The sequence below is a fragment of the Acomys russatus genome, chromosome 32 (assembly GCF_903995435.1).
Source record: "Acomys russatus chromosome 32, mAcoRus1.1, whole genome shotgun sequence".
In the NCBI taxonomy this organism is placed as follows: Eukaryota; Metazoa; Chordata; class Mammalia; order Rodentia; family Muridae; genus Acomys; species Acomys russatus.
The window spans coordinates 6651996-6668006 of NC_067168.1; positions in this window are offsets into that span (position 1 = coordinate 6651996).

Below are 16011 nucleotides of genomic sequence, written 5' to 3' on the forward strand. Positions count from 1 at the left end.
AAAGCTAATCAGAAAAGATAGGGAAGGCACTATAGACTCATCTAAGGAAAAAATCCACCAAGACAACATTTCAATTCTTAACATCTATGCAAATACAAGGGCACCCAAGTTTGTAAAAGAAACTGCTTCTACAGCTTAAAGCACTTACAAACCTTCACACACTGACAGGGGCAGATTACCCCATTCTCATCCGTAGGTAGGTCATGCAGACAAACACTAAACAGAGAAATGCTGGAGCTAACAGATGGTATAAACCAATCTATTGAACATTTCACCCAAACACACAAAAGCACCTCATGGAACTCTCTCCAAAATTGACCACATACTTGGACACAAAGCAACTCTCAGCATAAACAAGAAAATTGAAATGACATCCTGCATCCTATCAGACCACCACGAATATCAACAACAGCAGAAACAACAAGAAAGCTTACAAACTCATGAAAACTGAGCAACCCTCTACTGAATGAAAAATGGGCCAAGATAGAAATAAAGAAATTAAAGACTTTATACAATTCAATGAAAAGAAATACACAGCATACCCAAATTTATGGCACACATGTTTTTAGGTCTTTATTGCTGTGAAGAGACACCAGGACTATGGCAATGCTTATAAACAAAATCGTTTCACTGGGGCTGGCTTACAGTTTTAGAGGTTTGTTCCATTATCATCATGGTGGAAAGCATGGTGGTGTACAGACATGGTGCTGGAGGAGCTGAGAGTTCTACATCTTGATCCACAGGCACAGGAAAAGGCTGAGAGGCCCTAAGCTTCAAAGCCCAACCCCAGTAACACACCTCCTCCAACAAAGCCACACCTACTCCAATAAGGTGACACACCTTCTAATAATGTCACTCCCTATGGGCCTATGGGAACCCCTGTTATTCAAACCACCACACAATGAAAGTAGTTCTAAGAGGGAAGACAGTACTAAAAAGTACTAAATGCCTACATTAATAAATAAATATTACATCTCAATTGTAATATGAACAAATTAATAAAATATATGTTTAAAAAATTAAAAATAAATAAATAAATAAATAGATCTCATATTAGCAAATCAATAACACACCTGAAAGTTCTAGAAGTAATTACACCCAAGAGGAGTAGACAGCAGGAAATAATCAACTGAGGATTGAAATCAATGGAATATAAACAAAGAGAACAATACAAAGAATCAATGAAACAAAGAGTAGATTCTTTGAGAAAATCATCAAGATAGACAAACCCTTATCCAAACTAACTAAAAGGTGGAGAGGGAATATCCAACTTAATAAAATCAGGAACCGGGACATAACAACAGATTCCAAGGAAATCTGGAGACTCACAAGGACATACTTTAAAAGCCTGTACCACACCAAATTGGAAAATCTAAATGAAATGGGTAATTTTCTCAATAGGTACCACTTGCCAAAGTCAGATCAAGATCAGATAAACAATTTAAACAGCCAGCTGTGGGTTTTCACTCCACAGCTACTGCTCTTCTCCCTGGGCCGGGACGCAGCTCCAGGAGTCACAGAGACCCACAGTGTGGCCTGTTTTCTCGCAGGCCCACTGGCGCTTGCATTTGTTACTGGCTGTATTGATGGACCATGTAATTCACCATTTCCCAAGGAGCAAGAACAGCAACCGCAGTCATGTCTCCAGTTCCGCCTCTCTTCGTCTTCCATTTCTCCATCACCTATTTTCTTCTTTCTCTCCCATCACTCCACCATCTACTCACTCACTTCCTGCAGGTCCCAGCACAATTTCGTTTCTGACTCTAATTAAACAAACAATTAAGATCGATTGTGATAAGCTTCTGGGTGGGAAAGTATAGGTTACCACAAAACAAGCATGTTTCCAGTAGGCTGGAGGGAAGGAAAGTCTGTAAACCTTAAACAAAGTGCCATCTTCAGTAAGTGTGGGAAATTAATTATATCTATATTAGAGACTTTGCAAATAAATAAATAAATAGGGGCCAGGGAGATGGCTAAACAGTAAAAACCTAGTCACCCATGCCTGAGTTCCATTTCCAGAACCCTTGTAAAAAGTAAGATGCAGCAAGGCGGTGGCAGCACATGCCATTAATCCTAGCACTCAGGAGGAAATGGATCTCAGTGAGTTCCAGGACAGCCTGGTCTACAGAGTGAGTTCTAGAACAGCCAGGGCTACACAGAGAAGCCCTGTCTCAAAAAACCAAAACAAAACCCAGCTTCAGAGGCATGATCTATAATCTGAAATCTGAGTACTCCTGTGGCAAGACCGGAGGTGGACACAGGAGAAGAGCAGGGATACTGGGAGGATGCCATGGACCACCTAGCCTGGAGGCCCAGCAGCAAGACGGAAGTAAAGGACTGACTCCTGAGTGTCCTGTAACCTCCACATGCACAGGAGGCACCCATATCCTGTACCCACAGACACACATATACACATAAAGTAAGTAAGTGGGTTTTAAAATTATAAAGTAAAGGAGAACAAATACGTGTGACTTCCACCCCAGGCATACACATTCTCTCTCTCTCTCTCTCTCTCTCTCTCTCTCTCTCTCTCTCTCTCTCTCTCTCTCTCACACACACACACACACACACACACACACTGGACATAAGTGAGCAAGAACACACTGCACACACTACGCCACACATACACATACAGACACTACACACAAATACACACAAACAGGGCATATACAGGCATGCACACACTGCACCATAACACATACACACATACACATACATACATGTACATACACCACACACACAAATACACACAAATGGGGCATATACAGGCATGCACACACTGCACCATAGCACACACACATACACACACACACAGAGAGGGGGGATTAATAAGTATACTAGAGTGAAATTTTTAATTTAAAAAATGACACAAAAGGTAAAGATCAAACCAAACAAAAAGCCCAGGCATGGTGGATCACACTTGTAATCCCAGCACTTGGGAATCTGAGAAGGAAGGACCAGGAGTTCACAGCCATTCTCAGCTACATAGTAAGTTTGAAGCCATCTGGGCTATGTGAAACAACATCTCAAAAACACAAAACAAAAACATAGACAAGGGCGGGAATGGTGGCCCACAGCCCTCTGTAACCCCAGTTCCAGGAGATCCAACAGACACGCATGTGGTGCACGTACATGCATGTAGGCAAACCATTAATACTCATAAAGCAGAATAAATCTTTTAAAAACCTGGTACAACTTCCATAAACACCCCCACTTGGAGCGATGTCTGTATCTTCCTCTTATTCACTCAGTCTCTGCCCACCCATGAGCCGACATCCCAAACACATCTTCTTTATTGAGCATTCTTACATCTGGTCAAGAGCTCATTTTCTCGCCTCAGGAGTCACAGCTCTGTTTCAGATCAGCGTTCAGCATCTTAACATGAGCAGAGGACAAAACCACCTTCCCACCTGGGCCTGAGCTTCAGGCTGCATGATGCAAACTAGTGGCTCTGACTGTCAGACCTACTTCCTAAAAGCTCTTGCCAAGGGGCCAATGCACTTCTTTGAGGAGCGGCTTCCTCACTCACCACAGGCTGGCACCTGGCCTGGCCCGGCTCTGGGGAAATGACTGTAAAATCAGTTGGCTTTGAAAGTCTATACGGCCGGGCGTGGTGGCGCACGCCTTTAATCCCAGCACTCGGGAGGCAGAGGCAGGCGGATCGCTGTGAGTTCGAGGCCAGCCTGGTCTACAAAGTGAGTCCAGGATGGCCAAGGATACACAGAGAAACCCTGTCTCAAAAAAAACCAAAAAAAAAAAAAAAAAAAAGAAAGAAAGAAAGAAAGAAAGAAAGAAAGAAAGTCTATACGCATAGCTAAAAAGTCTCTACATTTCCCGTCAGCATGGCAGGAAAAGGCATGGAGACTCCCAGGTGAATGGATGTGCCTGGTGATTTTTTGATGCACACAGGATTTGCTTCCCTGGTGAAGTATCTTCCTTCACACTTAAGTTTTGGTTCTGGTCTGACTAATCACTCTCACAACCTCTCTTTCCAGCCAGTTCATGGGCAGCTCAACAGAACACTGCTCATTTTCATAGGCACCACTTCTTTGCCGAACCGGTTTGCCAGTTCCCACTGACTTTACGTGGCAAAGGTCACATCATCTGAAATGGAAATTTTGGCACCCTCCTTTCCTATTTGCATGCTTACTTTTTGATAATGGTCTTTTTTACTTCGATGTCAGTTCTCTTCAGTTTCCCATGTATTTTTATATATCTAGGTCTCTTTGTCCTTGCATAGCCTGGGGGAAAGCTTATAACATCTGTCTAGCTTTTCAAAGAGCCAACTCTTTATTTCATTGGTCGGTTTTATTGTTTTGTATTTTAATTTATATTTAATTTATTTATGATTTGGTCTTTGTTGTTTCTTTCTTTATATTCATTTTTGGTTTGATTTATTCTTGCTTTCCTACTTTTACAATATCGCATTCATTATTTGAACTCTTACTTTTCGGGCATTTTCCGCCTTCTTTTTGAGGGTTTCATACAGGCTGGGCTAACCTGAAACTTTTTATATAGTTAAGGATGAACCTGAACTTCTCATCTACCTGCCCCCAACTTCTGAGTGCTGGGACACACATACACACTACCTTGTGTGCATTTTTATGTGAGAGGGTCTTGAACTCAGGGGTCATAGATGCCGAGCAAGCACTCCACCCACTTTCTTTGTTGTTGTTGTTTGTTTGTTTGTTTGTTTGTTGAGACAGGGTTTCTCTGTTTAGCTTGGCTGTCCTGGACTCACTTTGTAGACCAGGCTGGCCTCGAACTCACAGCGATTCACCTGCCTCTGCCTCCCGAGTGCCTTATCCTATTGGATGCTCATCAATCAAATCCACCTGTGGGTAACTTAATCCTCGAGCCTCTTTTTCTAGCTTCCTCATATTTTGGGTCCCTTCTACTATTTACGTCCTTTTAGTACGTCTTTTCTAGCACTCTCCAGATTGGCACACATGCTCACGTTTGTATGGTTACATTTGCATTCATGTCAAGAAGCACTTTAACTCCCCTCACGTCTTCTTCAGTGAGCCCCTGTTCAAAGGCGTGCCATTCACTCTGAGTACAGGGGCGAAGTTCCTTCTGTTGATGAATTCTCATTCTAGTCCATTCTGCTTAAGAAAGATGCGGGCGACAATGTAAACCTTTTACACGTTTGTCGGGGCTTGTTGTGTGGGCTGCATGTGGGCTGTTCTGGAGAATGTTTCATGCACTGATTAAAAAAAAAAGAATGGAGTGTTCAGCCGGTGCGAGGAAGGTTCTGTAAACACTTGTTAAGCCCACTAGATAAATGGTATAGGTCAGCTCTTTGTTTCTCTGCTGGCTTTGTATGACTCGTCAACACTGGGTGTTGAAATTACCCTATTTTATCAGAGCGCCCCCACCCCCTAGGTCTAATAGATTACTTTATTATGATGAGGGGCATGTTAACTTAGAATCACACTCTCTTCTTCCTGAGCTGAGTCATCAGCTATTGTCTATTGTCTTTCTGTATCTTCTGGTCACTTCACCTGCCTCAGTTTCTTTGGACTGTTTTCCCAGAGAGTTACATTCTTTAGGAGGCATGGCGTTACCTCGATGCTTCTCATATTTCTTATGTTCCTGTGTTGAGATCTGTGCATCTTGTGTCAGATGCCTCTACCTCTTTAATAGTGTGGTCTTCTCTGTGTGAAGACGTCTTTGTCTCTTCTTTGGGTGAAGGTTACACCTGGGTGTCAGTTTTTGTGCAGTGTTGGCTTTGCTTTTCTGACTGGGCACCATAGTGCAGTCTCCGCGTTCTCCCTCTGATGAGTGACTTTGAGTGTAGTGGAGGAGTTGAAAAGACCACCGTCTCTCCGCTCTCCAGTGTGAGGGCACTCAAGATTCAGATAGTGCTTGGTATAGAGAGCAGCAGGTGTGGGATGCTCACTATGGCTTCTCCTGCAGTGCGGATGGTGGGTCCTGTAAAATTGTGTGAGTTTTCTCAGGCACTGCCGACGCCTCTTGGCTACTAGCTGGAACTCCAGCACTGGTGAGAAGCCTGGTGTGTGTGTGTTCTCTGGCCGGTCAGTGGGACTGAGCCGGGTGCCACATGAGGAGGAGTGGTTGCCATTGGAACTGCAGCCCCTCTCTGCAGCACTCACATCTTGATTACGTGACATACATAGTCAGCATGTTGCCAGGCTGCCTCAGTCAGTGTTCTGTTGGCATGGACAGACACTATGACCATGGCAACTCTTAGAAAGGAGAGCATTTAATTGGGACTGGCTTTCAGTTTCAGAGGTGTAGCTCATAATAATCACTGAGCTGTTTCCTAATTGTGTTTCTATGTGCCTTACTCTTACAATATGGGCCTGCTTCTCCTCATACCCTCCCCAAAAGGAAGGTCCTGATAGCTTACTCTTTTTCCAATATGCCACACTATCCTAATCCTTTCAATATGTGCTCCGGTATATAGCAAAGGGGGAATCAAGCCAGTCTAACGTCTTAATATAATCTGTTCCTCGTGATTCATCCTGTAAGTCCCATACTGAGGCGATCAATGGTGGGCACTGTTCTATACTTACTAATTGAACCCTTACCCTCAACTGCCAAGGTCTCGGGCTCTGGGCCTGGCCTATTGTTTCTCTCAATTGTGCCCTTTCATCCTTGGGACCAGGTGTAAGTGCCTAAGAGTTTCTGGAACCACAAACCTTTAACTTCTCTTTTCTTGGTGTAAATGGCACGGGGGTGGGGCACAAAGGGGATTCTTGTGTAGGAGTAGGCAGAGTTATGATGCTATGTGGTTCCACGGTGGCAGTGATTTTTTTTCCCCCAAAGAATTATTTTGTTGCGAGAGACTGTCATCTTAAACATTCACATCCCCTACCAAAGCTCACACAAAAATTTCCAAAAGAAAAAGGCAATAAGGAGACTCCCATAACACATACGGAAAATTATCAAAGATGAAAAGAAAGGGACTCCGGAGAATTGTGACCTACAATGTCAACCAAGCAACAGTGGTCGCCATGCCATCCACATCAAACAATGATGACGTTCCTCTCTCGCTACGGTGACAGCATCCGCTGGGAGTGACCACAGCCAAAGACAGGCCCCTTTCCTCCTCTCTGGGCCCTCTCTGTTTTTGTGTGCATGAAAGTGGGGAGACTGTAAAAGTCACGGTGTTGTTCAGTTCATGTGTCCCCCACCCCCCACCCATCTCCCTAGGGACAGTACAGTCCAAGAACTAGAGTTACCTTCCAACCCTTTCAGTAATGGCTGCTTGAGTGTATGTAGCACAGAAAGAAAGGGCACCAGAGGCCACTCTGACACCCGCCCTCAGTCCTGCAGCAGGTCTGCATATGGCTGGCCGAATGGTCTCAGAAGGCAAGCGCTGTGATCTCCTGGTTCTGACTCATGTGACATTTACTCTGCTGAGCCAAGTTGGGTCATGAGGGTACTACCCTTTTTCCTCAAGCCAGTGCAGTCAAAATTGCCCATGGAATCCTAGTAAAGGGAATATACAAGAGCTCCTAAACCGCAGAGCACCCAGGTTTCAGGCTCCAGTTCCCGTCTCAAGATAGCTACTACCTGTAGTGTTTTTCCTACGTCTAAGATATTAGACTTAAAGCACTCTATGGAAAAGGAATGGAGAAAATGGGCACCCTCGTATTATTTCTGACTTTAATGTAAATGTTTTGAGTTTCTCTCTATTTAGCGTGATGTTGGCTATAGTTTGTCCTATATGGCCTTTATTATGTTAAGATATGTTTATTCTCTTCCTAGTCTCTTTAGGATTTTTTTTTTTTTTTTTTTTTTTTTTTGAAGACAGGTTTCTCTCTGTAGCCCTGGCCATCCTGGAGCTCACTCTGTAGACCAGGCTTGCCTTGAACTCTTAGATGAAGCTGCCTCCGCCTCCAGAGTGCTGAGATTAAAGGTGTGCACCACCATCACCCACCATCTCTTCAGGATTTTTATCATGAAAAGATGCTGGGTTTCGTCAAAGGTCTTTTCTGCATCTATCGATAATGATCATGTGGCTTACATCCCTGCGTCTATGAATGTGTTCTATTGCATTTATAAACTTAAACATATCAGATCACCCGTGCATCTCCAGAATGAAGCCAACTCGATCAGGATAAACAACCCTGGCCTTGTTTTCTTGAGGTCGATTTGCAAGTGTTTTGTTGAGAAGTTTTGTGTCTGTGTCCACTGGTATGTCAGTGTGTAATTTTCTTCTTTGGTCATGTCTTTTTATCTGGTTTGGTTTCATGCAGCACCAGCTTTGTAAAGGACATCTGGAGGCGTTCCTTCCTTCTCTGTTTTATGGATGGAGTTGAGAAGGGCCAGGGTTGGTTCCTCTTTGAGGGACTGGTAGGATGAAAGGGAATCTACCTGGGCTGGGATTTATCATGCTTCAATTTTTGGTGCTTGTGGCAGATCTGTTTAAATTTTTTTATCTCATCCTGGTTTAACTTTAGTAGGTCACATGCAACTAGAAATTCATTTATTTCTTTCTGACTCCCTGGCTTGGTGGAATATACGTTTAAAAAAAAAAACTTTACTACCATCACCACCACTACCATCACCACCACCACCACCACCACCACCACCATCACCGCCACCACCACCACCACTACCACCACCATCACCACCATCACCACCACCACCACCATCACACCACGACCACCACTACCACCATCACTACCACCACCACCACCATCACCACCACCACCACCACCACCACCACCACCACCACCACCACCACCACCACCACCACCATCACCACCATCACCACCACCATCACTACCACCACCACCACCACCACCATCACTACCACCACCACCACCACCACCATCACCACCACCACCACCACCACTACCATCACCACCATCACCACCATCACCACCACCACCACCATCACTACCACCACCACCACCACCATCACCACCATCACCACCATCACCGCCACCACCATTACCACCATCACCACCACCACCACCACCACCACCATCACCACCACCACCACCATCACTACCACCACCACCATCACCACCACCACCACCACCATCACCACCACCACCACCATCACCACCACCACCATCACCACCATCACCACCATGACCACCACCACCATCACCACCACCACCATCACCACCACCACCATGACCACCACCACCACCACCACCACCACCACCACCACCACCACCACCACCACCACCACCACCACCACCTCCACCACCACCACCACCACCACTACCACCATCACTATTACTACTACTAAATTCACATTACATCCTGATTGTAATCCCTTCCCTCTTATCTCCCCGGTCTCACCTCCCTTTTCTGTTCTGTTCCCCCCTCCTAGACCACTGACAGGTGGGTCCCTCCTCCCCGACCATCTGACCTCAGCCTATCAGGTCTCATCTGGATAGCCTGCATCCCCTTCCTCTGTGTGCCTGCAGTGCCTTCGAGGGGCAGTGATCAAATCAGAGGCAGCCCCCTGCTCTGCCCCGCACCCCTACCCCTGTCCCCTTGTGGAGAATGAGCTGTCCATTGGCTACATCTGAACAGATGGTCTATGTCCTCTGCTTGCAAGGTCCTTGGTGGGTGCATCAGTTTTCACAGCCCCCCCAGAATATAAGTTTTAAGGTATATCTTTATGATTGTATAAATTTCGTTTTTATCTATTGTAATATCTCTCTTTTAATGTCTAATTTTATTAGTAAGGGTCTTCTTTCTTTTGGTTAGTGTGGCTGAGGTTTAACAATCTTGTTTATCTTTCCATGAACCAGTTTGATTTCATTGGTTCTTTGTCTTGTTTGTTTGTTTCTATTTCTTTAATTTCTGCCCTGTCTTAATAATTCTTAGACCTGATGCCTTTGAGTTTGGCTTGTTTATGTTTTTCCAAGGCCCTAAGGTGTACCAGTTTTATAATGTAGAGTGGTATAAGATGGTTCAACATATATAAAGACTTTCCATTGACCTTTGTATTTAACTTGTCATTTACAGCACCATCTCAGTTTGATTTTTTTTCTTCAGTATTTCTTCATTTTAAATTTTATTTATTTTTTTATCCATAATAACATGTGTGTGGGTGTGTTTATGCCATCAAGTGCTTGGGGAAGTCAGAGGACAACTTACAGAAGTCAATATATTCTCTGTCCTCCATGTGGGCTCTGGGCATCAAAGTAGGCCATCAGGCTTAGTGCCGAGGGTCTTCGCCTGCTGAGTCACATCATAGCCTTTTTTCAGGGTCTCTATCTCTTCACTGAATTCCATCTTCATGCTCTGCATAGACTTCGTTCTTCTGTTCCAATGCTTGTTTTCTCTTGGAATTGATGCAGGCGTCTGTTCGTTTCTTTGAACACACTTATCACCGTCATTCTTTTGAACTTTCTGTCCAGGATTTCATCTGAGTCTCTCTAGTTGGGTCATACGCTCTGGGTTGGTATGTCTTGCAGGAGACGTATTGTCTTGGCTTTCATGTCATTTCTGATTTCGATCTGGGATTTGCACATCAAGAGTCAGAAAGTTGTTGGAATTTTTTCCTTAAATATCTAGGTCATCTTTCTTCTTTCAGACAAAAGAATTTGTGATGTTCAGGTGGGACTAGATCATAATGGGGTTGATGGGCCACTTTCCCTTGTATGACTTCTGGGCAGGACACCAGACTCTTTCCCAGCCATCCCCTGCAACAGTAGTGACTATCCATGGATCTACTGTGGAAATAAAATCACAGTCAAGCATACAACAATCACTCCTTAGGTGTTAGTCATTTTTCAGGAGTAAATTGACATTGACAGCACCGTGTTTGGTAGTATTAGTTATTGTGGATAGAAGGGGAGAGAAGAGAGAAAGAAAAAAAAAATCACAGTAAGACAAGCAATTAGGAGTATGGTGATAGGGAAAGTATAGAGGAAGGGGACAGAAATAAGAGGGGGGAGTGTAGGGAGAACGATGAGGGGGTGAGGGAGCTGGGGCTATAGGTAGACAGACTAAAGAGAGGCAAAGATGTGCTGTTGGGTAACACAGAGGACTCCATCTCTCAGGAGGCTGAAGAACAGTCACCCTACAACCCAAGGAAAGAATGGGAAGAGATGGGGAAGAGAAAGTAAACCTTTAAGCAAAATAAAGGAAGGAAGGAAGGAGGGAAGAAAAAAAAGAAGGGCAGAGAAGGGGGAGAAGGAGAGAGAGTCTACTCTTGCTCTGACTCGGCCTTTAGACAACTCTAGGAATTCCTTCTGGGCTCAGGCTGCCAATGCTGTTCTTTGCCCACCACGCCTCCACGCCCCCACGCCCCTGCGAGTGTGTGTGTGCGTGTTGCCACTGTCCTATATATTGGTTGAAGTCTATGTCAAGATTCTGGTGTAACTTTAGTTCCATCATATTCTCAGCTTCCGAAATGTGTTCAGATGGACTTTGAAATGTCTCTCCTGCAGGCTTTCAGGGATTATGTTTGTCAAGTTCCAAAGTATTGTCTCATACCACCTGATCTGAGTTTCTGTGCAGTTTCCCAAGATCTTTAGCTGCCAAGCTGAAGCGGTATGAGGTTTTGAGTATGTGGGGGGTTTTTTTTTTGTTTGTTTGTTTGTTTGTTTGTGGTGGAGGGTGGAGGGTAGTGTTTTGTTGTTGTGTTTTTAATTACTCATTTTACATGCTGGTCATAGCCCCTCCCTCCTCTCCTCCCAGTTCCATCCTTCCTCCCTACTTACCCCATCTCCCTTCCCCTACTCCTCAAAGAAGAGGACCCCTCCACCACACCCCACCATCAGATCAAGACACCGGGGCTGAGCACATCCTCTTCCCCTGTGGCTTGGCAAGGTAGCCCTGCCAAGGGAAAGTGATCAAAAGCAGACAACAGAGTCCATGTCAGAGTCAGCCCCCATTTCCCTTAGGGGACCCATATTGAAGGCCGAGTTATATCTGTGTAGGGGGCCTTGATTGGCAATCTGGTCTCCACACCGCCCCTCAGGCCTGGTTAGTTGGCTCTGTTGGTCTTCTTGTGGGAATCCTGTCCACTCTGAGTCTTTCTATCCTTCCCCTCAGTTTTCTACACGACTCCCTGTACTCCACCCAATATTTGGCTGTGGGTCTCTGCATTTGTTTGGATCTGCTGCTGGATGGAGCCACTCAGGACAGCTATGCTAGGCTCCCATCTGCAAGCATAGCAGAGTATCATTAATAGTGTCAGAGGATGGCTGTCTCCCATAGGGTAGGTCTCAGATTGGGTCAGGCATTAGTTGGACATTTTCTCAATCTCTGCTTAATTTTTGTCCCCGCACATCTTGTAGGCAGGGTAAATTTTGGGTCGAAGTTTTTGTGGGTGGGTTGGTGTTTCCCTCCCTCCACTAGGAGTCATGTTTGGTTAGAGTGGCCACTTCAGTTTCCATGGTTCCTGCTGCTAGGAGACTCAGCTAGAGTCACCCTCATATGTGTGTCTTTTGGTTATTGTTGGTCTGCTTGTTTGTTTTGTTGTTTTAAATGGTGTCTTATTTCTGTTCTGTTAGTTGCCAGTACTGAGCAGCCGTTGTTAAGGCAAAAGGTTATTCCTGACTTCTGTAAGCACTCCTACAGCCCTGGGGTGACCTTTCCCCAAGCCATTTAGAGTGACCATTGTTTTCCAAAAGATAGCTGTATTCCAGCCTTCCCTGGAGACTCAGAATTGTTCACCTCTCCCCTTACAACTCTCTCTCTCTCTCTCTCCCCCCCCCCGCGCGCACGCGTGCGCGCGCGAGCGTGTGTGTGTGTGTGTGTGTGTGTGTGTGTGTGTGTGTGTGTGTGTGTGTGTGCGCGCGCGCGCGCGCACACATCTTTGCATTTTTGACATCTTCACTACAATATGTTGTATGGTGGCTCCTCTCTGGTCACACCTATAGAGGGTCCTAAATGGCTCCTTTGTTTGACTATCTAGTTCTTTCTCTAGTTTCGGGGATTTTTCTGCTATAGCTTCATTGAGCAGGTTCTCTCTGCACTAGAATTTCTTTATGTTCCCTGTATTCTGTGGGGTCTTAGGTTTGGTGCCCTGATCACACCCCAGGGTTCCTGGGCACTGGGGCCATGCTTGTTTGATTCTTCCCCTGATGATGTTTGTAGGAAACACCTCATTGACCTTGTCCTCCATCCCTGATATTCTTTCTACTGATTGGCTGAGTCTGGTGCTGATGTTTGCCATCTGGTTAATCAATGTTTTCCATCACTTACATCTTTTGTTGTTGTTGTTTTTTGTTTTGTTTTGTTTTGTTTTTTGAGACAGGGTTTCTCTGTGTAGCCTTGGCTGTCCTGGACTCGATTTTGTAGTCCAGGCTGGCCTCAAACTCACAGAGATCCGCCTGCCTCTGCCTCCCCAGGTGCTGGGGTTACAGGCGTGTGCCACTGCACCCTGCTTCATTGTTTTTTTGTTTTTTAAAGTCTTCATTTCTTTGCTGAAATTATCCCCACATGGATAATGTTTTCGTCAGCATCACTGGCTTCCTCACCCATCTGTTTTCTTGGCTTTTCCCTCTGTGCTCCTGCCTGTCTCCTGCGGATCCTGAATATGAAGCCTCTTTCAGATTGTCGATCAATTCCTACTAAAATTCCTTTTAAGTCTTCTTGTAATTAACCTCATTCAGTATATTTGGGGAGCCGAAGGCTTTTGAGGGTCTTTTTCCTTGCTTTTTCACGGTTTCTGTGTTTCTATACCTGTTGGTTTTGTTTCTCTTCGAGTTGGGTTTTCTTTTTGTTTTTTTTTTTTTGTTTTTTTTAAGCAGGGTCTCACTATGTAGCCTTGGCTGGCCTGGGTAAGGCAGTAAATTCCGGTAGGAGTGGGACTCCAACCTGGGGCCATCTGAGCAAGCTCACAGGCCTTCTGCTTCCTCACGTTGGCCAAGTTCTGAGTTAGTGACAGGGTAGCTGTCCAGATGGAGGGAACATGGCCCCACGGTTCCTAGTCCGAGCCCCAGCTGCTCAAAAGAAACACCATGAAGGTTTGAAGGACTAAAGACCCTCAGTCTAAAGAAGGTGTGTGACCTTCCCTTGCCCTGGAGTAGTACTTGGGATAGCAAAGAGTCCTAGCAGCTTGAGATTGGGGCCCCCTCTTTGGACACATTGTTGATAGAGAAGGCTACAGAGACCTCTATTCATTTCAGACGCTAACTGGGGGGTCTGGTTAAGACTCAGCTCAGGTTTACTAAGCATCTGCTGGCGTCATGTTTTGTGCTAGGTGCTCTGATGTGCTTTGTGGGCCTCAGACCACACCACACAGCTAGCTTTCCACACTGTGGCACTTTCCACATAGGTTCTATTTCTCCACAGCCGTAGGTCGGTCAGTTCACAGTAGAGACAATGCTGGGTAAGGCAAGTAGGAGAAACTCTGCTTTTAGCCTTGTACGCTAATGCAAATCAGGGCTGGAGCCATGGGGTAGAGCACTTGCTCAGCATGCTGGAAGGCCTGAGCCCTCCCGCCCCCAGCATTGGATAAACTAGGCATAGTGATGCTCACCTACAATGGGGAGGTGGAGGCAGGAGGATCAGGAGAGTCTGAGACATGCCTGAGCAGCAAGACACTGTCTCAGAGGGGAAGGAAAGGAGGGAAAAGATGAACTGTAAGACAAGGGGAAGGTCTTCCTCCACAATGTCACCTAAACGGGATTTGGCCCAAGCCTGGGACAAACTATTATTTTTAGTTCCTTTATAAAATGTTCCATCTCAGAGAAAGTGACACTAAAGAATCTGTAAGAAGACTTGTGTTCCCATCTCTCAAGCCTGGCTTTGGTCCAAGCCAGTCATCAAGGAAATCAGGCTGACATCAGAAACGGGATGAGAAAGTAGAAATTGCCATGGCGACTTGGATAGAAATGGTGCTACCCATTCCTAACACCAAGACTTGGTCAATCCAGAAACCGGTGCCTATTCCCAAGGCCTCTGGAGTCATGGCAGCATGAGGGAGATGCTATGACTTCCTACCAAAAAAAAAAAAAAAAAAAAAAAAAAAAAAAAAAAAAATGGCTTCACAGAACACCAGGGGAGTGGGCAGGGTTTTCAGGGTACTCCTGTGTGTTAGAAAAAGACCAGTAGGAGCAAGAAAAAAGAAGTCTAAAAAGAAGAAGAAGAAGTCTCCATCCTTTATGTGATGAAAGGCTGCTAGAGCGTTTTCTTAAGTAGTTGATATGAGGAGCCCAGTCCTTGTGGGAGGTGCGCCTGGACATGTGATCCTGGGTGCTATAAGAAACTAAGTTGAGCAGCCAGGGAGCAGCCCCCCCCCCCCCCCCCGCCATGGCTCTGCATCAACCCCTTATGTAAACCCTTTCCTTGCCAAGAAGCTTTGGTCAGGGTGTTTCTTCACAGCAATAGAAACCTTAAGACAGAAGCTTTGGTGGTGATGAAATTTCCTCAGGACTGTTCCTCAGACACACACACACAGACACACACACAGACACAGACACACACACACAGACACACACACACACACACACACACACACACACACACACACACACACACGAAGTAATATTAAAAACCTGGGACAAGAGCGACATCTAGTGGCAAAAATACATTAATATATATTTGTTTTGTTTTAAGTGTCCAAGTGACTTTTTAAGGGAATTGGCTGAGTGTACATGCCTTTAATTCCAGCAGAGGCAAGAAGATCTCTATGAGCTACAAGCCAGCCATGACTACATGGTGAGATCCCATCTCAAGAAGCAAATAAACTGAACAATATGAGATATCTCAACCTTCCCCACTCAAGGTTCAGGAAACACTGATGAAGGGGAGGCAGAAAGAATGTCTGAATTGCCTGCTGACTTTGCCACAATGACAGATCCGGAGTTATAAGCTGTTAAGAAACCTTTAACCTTAAGCTGGTTTCTGTCAGAGTATTTCCTTTTAGAGAAAGCAACTTTGTTTTTAGATGTATTCATGTTTGTTTTTATGTAAATGAGTGTTTGCCAGTACGAATGTGTGTGCGCCATGTTTGTGCCTGGTGCCTACTGATGTCAGAAGAGGGTGCCAGGTCCCCTGGAGCTGGAGTTACAGGTGGTAGTGATCCACCTGATGGCAATGCTGGGAACTGCTGAG